We start from the raw sequence: 7,031 nt of genomic DNA on the forward strand, positions 1-7,031 counted from the left end.
TTATTGGGTGTTTTATGAATTTGGTTTGAAGTGAAAATATTGGAATTAAGTGAGTTTAATCTCAAATTTGGACTAAAATGCCTTTATGATTAAGTTTATGATTTTTTTTGAATAAAGTAGGGCCCGTTTAGGCCCTGCCCGGTCCGATGGGCTTTCTCAAGCCCGGCTCATGGGTCGGGCCTGGGCTTTGAATTTTCTAAAAAAACCCAACCCAACTCGGCCCGATATTTTCTCTCTCCTTTTTAAAGCCCGACCCTGCCAGGCCCAAACCCATTAAATTTGGGCCGGGCCCCGGCCCATTGACATGCCCTATAAGGGCTATAAAACAATGCATTTGTGCAAAGTGCAGACACATACAGATCCACTAACATACACACGCACAATCTAAGTCCAAAATGAGTAGCCCCAAGGAAGTAGCCAATAAGCCTCATGTTGTTTGCATGCCTTTTCCAGTTCAAAGCCATATGAAGGCAATGCTTCAACTAGCAAAGCTCCTCCACAATAGAGGTGTTCATGTAACCTTTGTCAACACAGAGTTCAATCACAAAAGGCTTCTCAAGTCTCTAGGGCCAAACTCCCTCGACGGTGTGCCTAGTTTCCGATTCGAAACCATACCAGATGGCCTTCAAAGTTCAGATGAAGATACCCAACAAGACATGTTATTGCTTGGAGAGTCCATAAAAAAGAATTTCTTGGCTCCATTTCGGGACCTCATCACAAAACTCAATCACACGGCAGGCGATCCTTCAGTGACACACATCATTTCGGATGGTTGGATGACGTTGTTCCCCCTGGCAGCAGCTGAAGAACTTGGAATCCCTGTTGTACTCTTCTTTACTATTTCTGCATGAAGCTTGATGGGCTACATACAATTTCCAGCTTTGGTTGAAAAAGGACTTGTCCCACTCAAAGGTGAAATTACTCAAACATGAGTAGCTTAATTCCAACCTTTTTTGGAATGTCAATAATAGGGCCTCCCTTACCTCTTAATTTTTAGATTAATTCTCCTGTTTCTAAACAGATGAAATTTTTCTTCACTTGGGTATTTGCAGATGAGAGTTGTTTAACAAATGGCTTTCTGGACAAGGTGATAGATTGGATTCCGGGAATGAAAGGTATTCGTCTAAGGGATCTCCCACACAACTTGAGAACCACAAATCCCAACGAGAAATCCTGGACAAACTGCTTGGAAGCAATTGGAAGATTTGATAAAGGTTCAGCAGTTGTTCTTCATAGTTTTGATGCACTGGAACAAGATGTTTTGGATGCTCTCTCATCCATGTTTCCACTTGTTTATGCAATTGGCCCTCTCCCATAACTTCTTGATCAGATACCAGAGCACCCTTTGAAGATTATGGGATATAGTCTATGGAATGAAGAATCTGACTGCCTCAAATGGCTAGATTCCAAGGCCCCAAATTCAGTTATTTATGTGAAGTTTGGCAGTTTAGCATTCATATCACCCGAACAGCTTGTTGAGTTTGGTTGGGGACTAGCAAATAGCAAGCTTCCCTTCTTTTGGGTCATTAGGCCCAACCTGGTTGCTGGTGCATCATCAATTTTGCCACCTGAGTTTGTGAATGAAACTAAGGAAAGAGGACTAATAGCAAGTTGGTGCCCACAAGAACAAGTCCTTGAGCACTCATCAGTTGGAGGATTTTTAACACATAGCGGTTGGAATTCAACCATTGAGAGTCTATGTGCAGGCGTGCCCATGTTGTGTTCACTACTACAAAAAGTGAAAACGACGACCAGAAAACAATGACGGTCGTCGTGGTTTTTAAAAAGACGACGGTTCTAAAAACACCGTCGTGTTATACCACCTTAGACAACCAAAAATGAAGATTCAAATGGCTGTTCAAAAATAACGACGTACCTAATTAAACAACCGACGTCTATTTGAAACAGATTTCCGCAGTGTAAAATCAAAGCCAACAAAGAACGGCAGAAGTTATGAATCGACCGACGTAGAAAGTAAAGACGACGATTTCAATAAAAGCCGCCGTTTTTACTCATAAAATAACACGACGAGGTTTTCGTATAAGACGCCGTATAATTACAAACAAATCCACGGCTTTAAAATACAAAATATCGCCGTATTAAATTAATTTACAACGACGGAAAATATAAATATATCGACGTCATTATCGTATAGTTCTACGACGTTATCATTAAATCGTACAATAAAATTTAACGTCGTATTTATTCATTTTATACGTCGTACATTTAATTTAAACCGTCGTCTTAATAAGAATTTTTGTTAACAATTTTTTTTCTTTGATTTTCTTATCCTACGTCGGTAGATCTACTTAATGACAAGAATTGAAATAACCACGACGGTTTATATAGAAAACCGCCGACATAACCAGAATCTCCTGAGATCCCAAGGGTTACGAAATCTTACCAGATGGAACTCTGTTCCACATCATAATCTTAACAGATGACACAGATTTGCAATCAGAGAGACAATTTTTTGGAAGTTGATGATGTGTGTGCTTTTGTGTATCTACAAATATTATACCTAACGTCGTTGCAAATTTGCAATCAGAGAGACAATTTTCAACGACGGTTATATTATACCTAACGACGTTTAAAAAACAAATCAACGTCGCTCAACAAATATATTACGTCGTCTTAGTCTTACTTAAGACGACGAAAAACGTCAACAGTAATACAAAAACAGTCGTTGTTTTTATACTCTTATTTTTTTTAAATCTGTCATCCAAAAAAAAAAATTTACATATTCCAGAACATTAATTTCCTTCATTTTAAATTTCTTTGATTTTCAGATTTCTTCATTCCAGCACATCTGATCTTCAGATTTCCCTGAGAAGCGAACTTTCCTTCGACAGCGAGTGGAGGCCAGGCTTGCATCTCTTTTGATGGAAAGCAAGGAGTATTCAGAAGCACTAAGTGTCCTATATCAGGCTTGATCAAGGAAGTGAGAAGGCTAGTTGCAAGCTTCTTCTTGTGGACATAGATTTGATGCGAGTAAGCTCAATTTCTCTTTGAGAAAGACATCCAAATTATTGTCTTTGAGATGTGAGAGACAGTGTCTCTGAGAGAGGAAGAACCTGGAACCCTAAATGTAAACCCAAAATGAATGAAAGCGACAAATTTATAGAATAAATTTTTAAAACCAACGGCGGTCCTTACAAAAAACCGCCGTTTAAATTGTACAATCAACGTCGGTAAAACCGACGTATATTAATAAAAATTGTACAGAAATCCACGTCGGTAAATTAATAAAAACGACGTGTTAAATAATATACCATGACGCGAGTTATTACTTATGTACTTTAATTTTTGAGTTTACTACGACGGTACCTACAACACTACTGTCGTATTTATTTACCACGTCCGAAGTTAAATTTACCGTCGTATTTTTTAATTTATACGTCGTAGTTATATGTAACCGCCGTATTATTTTTTTGAAATGGTTTTATATATAAGCAACTTTTCGTCTGCCTGACTTACACATGCACTGTTTCCAAACCCGATTAAAAATTTCAACTCCCAGAGAAAACTTTTCGTCTTTTTTCCTTGTCAGAGCACTGTCAGAGTATTTCATCGTCTTCCTCTCGTCTTCTTCGTCGTCTCTGAACTTAAAGATCGATCGTCTTCCTCTTGCTTTCATTGCACGCAATAGGTAAGCTTTCATTTTCACTATTTTGGTTTCTGTTTTGCATGCTCATACGTTTTTTGTTTGAAAAATCTTTTTACCTTTTTTCTGGCCAAAATCATTTTACTTCTTTCCAAGTTTGATAAAATATACAGACAAAGAGGGAAAGTTTTCAACTTTGAAGACAACTACCTCAACTAAATAAGACGACGGCAGCTTCATATTTACGTGGTTAAATATGTAGACCACGACGGTTCGTCAGTCGTTCTAGCGTCGTCTGAAAATTGACAAAGTTGTTTTTAAAATTATAGTCTTTTTTTTATTTGCTTGTTTAATTGCAGGTTTGATTTCTCTGAACAATGGTTTTTGTTTTTCCCTAATTTGATAAAATATAAAGAAAAAGAAATTAGGGTTGGTATCTAATATAGACGACGGTATATCTATTGTTTTACGTCGTGTGAATGTTAATACCACGACGGGAGAAAGAAAGAAGGGTTTTGGATCCTTATATAGACGACGGTATTGACGTCGTGTGAACATAAATACCACGACGTTATATAAATAATGGTTTTAAACATTTATTACGTCTGAGATTATTTCATTGCGTCGTTTAAAATCATATCATACGTCGTATTTTATTAATAACCGTCGTTTGTGTTCTTAATCTTTTCCTGAAATATTTTCACTTGCAGTTTTGTCTGTTAAAATGGTTTCTCAACACCAAACTAAGGATTCTGGCTCCAAGAAAAATGGAGGTAAGGAGCTTGGAATGGTAGCTCCTCAAGACAAGTCTTCGAAGGAGATGAAGTCTTCGAAGAAGATGAAGTTTGCTTCATCATCTGCTGAGACAGAACCAACCAGCCAGACAACAATCTCTGATGATTCAAAGACTGGTCGAGGTATGAGCACAATGCCTCGTGTTGTGAAGAGAAAGCTTCAGAAACTGAGGCCAATTGTTGAGTACAATAAAAGGGGGAAAGGTATTGGCCAAGCACATAGTGAAATGCAGTCGTACATTGGTGTCTTGGCACGCTCCAGAGTTCCACTTGTGGACAAGAAATGGTCCCAAATCCCCAAGGATATAAAGGAGCAGATATGGGAAGCAGTTGACATGGCTTTTGTCGTAGGTCAAGGGGCAAGAACTCTGTTTTAGCTTCTGCTGCCAAGAAATGGAAGGATTTCAAGTCTACACTAACGAGGCATTATATCCTTCCATACACCAATGACAAGGAGAAATTAAGCCAACCCCCGAAACATATAAATTCATAGAGAAAGCACAATGGGATGCCTTTGTAGCTTCAAGGCTTTCCAAAGATTTTGAGTCTGTGCATTCTCAACATGCACAGATTAGGGAGAAACTCGAGTACAATCATCGATTGTCTCGAAAAGGATATGCTGGATTGGAGGATCAATTGGAGGAAACCATGCCTGGGGTAGAAATTGATCGATCTACCTTATGGAAGAGAGCTAGACAGGACAAACATGGTAACATCCCCGATCCAAAGGTGGCAGAAAAAGCAAAATTAATTGTAAGCCTACTCACTCTGTTTTAAATTTTTATTAAACTGTGAAAAATTCTTATTACGTCTTATGTTATATTTTTTCGTCGTGTGAATGATATTACCACGTCGAAACTTTTTAAAAAACGTCGTTAAAGGTCTAAATAGGAAAAACTACTCTGTTTTCTTTAATTATAGCATAAGACGTCGGTGGTTCATTTCGCGTCGTGTGAATGATATTACCACGTCGAAACTTTTTAAAAAACGTCGTTAAAGGTCTAATTAGGAATCACTACTCTGTTTTCTGTAATTATAGCATAAGACGTCGGTGGTTTATTGATTTCGTCGTTTTAAAAAACTAACCACGTCGGTATAACTACCGTCGTGATAAGTTATAATAACGTCGGTTTATATGTTATTGCGTCGTGTGAAATTATATAATACGTCGTTTGTATATAAATAACCGTCGTGTGTTTTTTGTTCTTACTTTTTTCTATATCTTTGTTTTAGGATGAATTGCAAAAACAAGTCTCGGAAGGCAAAGTCAGTGTATATGGCAGCAATGATGTGCTGACCATGGCTTTGGGCCCCGAGCATCCTGGCAGATTGAGAGGAGTAGGTGCTGGGATTTCCCCAAGGCAGTATTTCAATTTACCCAAACCACAGAGGGTTAGCTTTGACGACCGTTTGAAGGAGAGTTTAAGAGTTCTCCTTCAAGAAGAGACTAAAAAGATGGAGGCTAAGGCAAGGGAAGAGACCTTAAGGATGGAGGCTAGAACAAAACAATTGGTAGAGGCTGAGAGGGAGCATTTCCTTAGTCAGCTTTCCCAATTAATTCCCAATTTTGATCCAACCATGCTTAAAACAAGAATTAGCCAAAGCCCCAAAAATCCAATGTCTGACAAAGCTAGCTGCTCTGGAGGTGATGTGAGATCCCTCCATGTTGAGGATGATACTGCCAAAATGGAAACATGAAGAGAAGAGAAGGAAGAAAAAAGAGAAGAAGAGAAGAAAAAAGAGAGAAGAAGAGAAGGAAGAAGAAAAGGAGAAAGAAGATGAAGAAAAGCATGACGACAAGGTATGTTCACATAACTTTGCCTTTTTTATTTGTTTTTCAAAATTTCAGACGTCGATATTTTTCTTTAAACCGTCGTTTGTTTACAACTTAGACGGCGGAATTTTTTTAAGACGTAATAAAATATTCACCACGACGGTTTTTTCACCGTCGTTTAAATTCTTTTCAGACGACGTTTTATTCCTTAAACCGTCGTTTTTATTGAATTACCACGTCATTTTTTTTATTTCTTTAAACAGGTTATTGAAGTTGGTGATTATTCAAATATGGAGGCGCCATCTTCTTTAAAAACCCTTTGTCGTTATGTGGAAACGACACTCGTGCCTGAGGATAAGATCCTGCAATTTACAATTGATAAGGAGGTGTTTGGTGGTGAACGCGATACCTTCCTCCTGCCTGAAGATATTACACAATTTGCAGGCATGGAAGAAATTGGAGCTACTGTGCTTGCTGTATATATGAGGTTTGTCATTCTAAAATAATACGTCGTTGGTTTATATATTGCGTCGTCTTAACTAACTAACCACGTCGTTAGTATGTACCGTCGTGATAAATATATTATAACGTCCTCATCTATTTCAGTACGTCGTGTGAAATTTTATAATACGTCGTTTTGTTATACATAACCGTCGTGTGTTTTTTTTTGCTGACTTGTTTATATTATTTTATGTATTTAGGTACTTACATGATGTTTTGAAACAAGCAAATATGTGCAGCATGGTTGGCTTTATCGACCATGCTACAGTTAGTGCCAACTCTGGCACAATAGCTGACAGATCACGACTGGTAGCATCTCGACTTCAGAAGACAGACGGTGAACAGATTTTCATGATGC

The 7,031-nt window shown here is 38.1% G+C and overlaps 1 pseudogene; it reads left to right on the forward strand.

Moving 5' to 3' along the window:
* The first annotated feature begins 395 nt into the window (after positions 1-395).
* On the forward strand, positions 396-1,765 carry LOC117613192 (annotated as a pseudogene).
* The last annotated feature ends 5,266 nt before the right edge of the window (positions 1,766-7,031 follow it).

This window comes from Prunus dulcis, unplaced genomic scaffold, assembly GCF_902201215.1.
Source record: "Prunus dulcis unplaced genomic scaffold, ALMONDv2, whole genome shotgun sequence".
NCBI lineage: Eukaryota > Viridiplantae > Streptophyta > Magnoliopsida > Rosales > Rosaceae > Prunus > Prunus dulcis.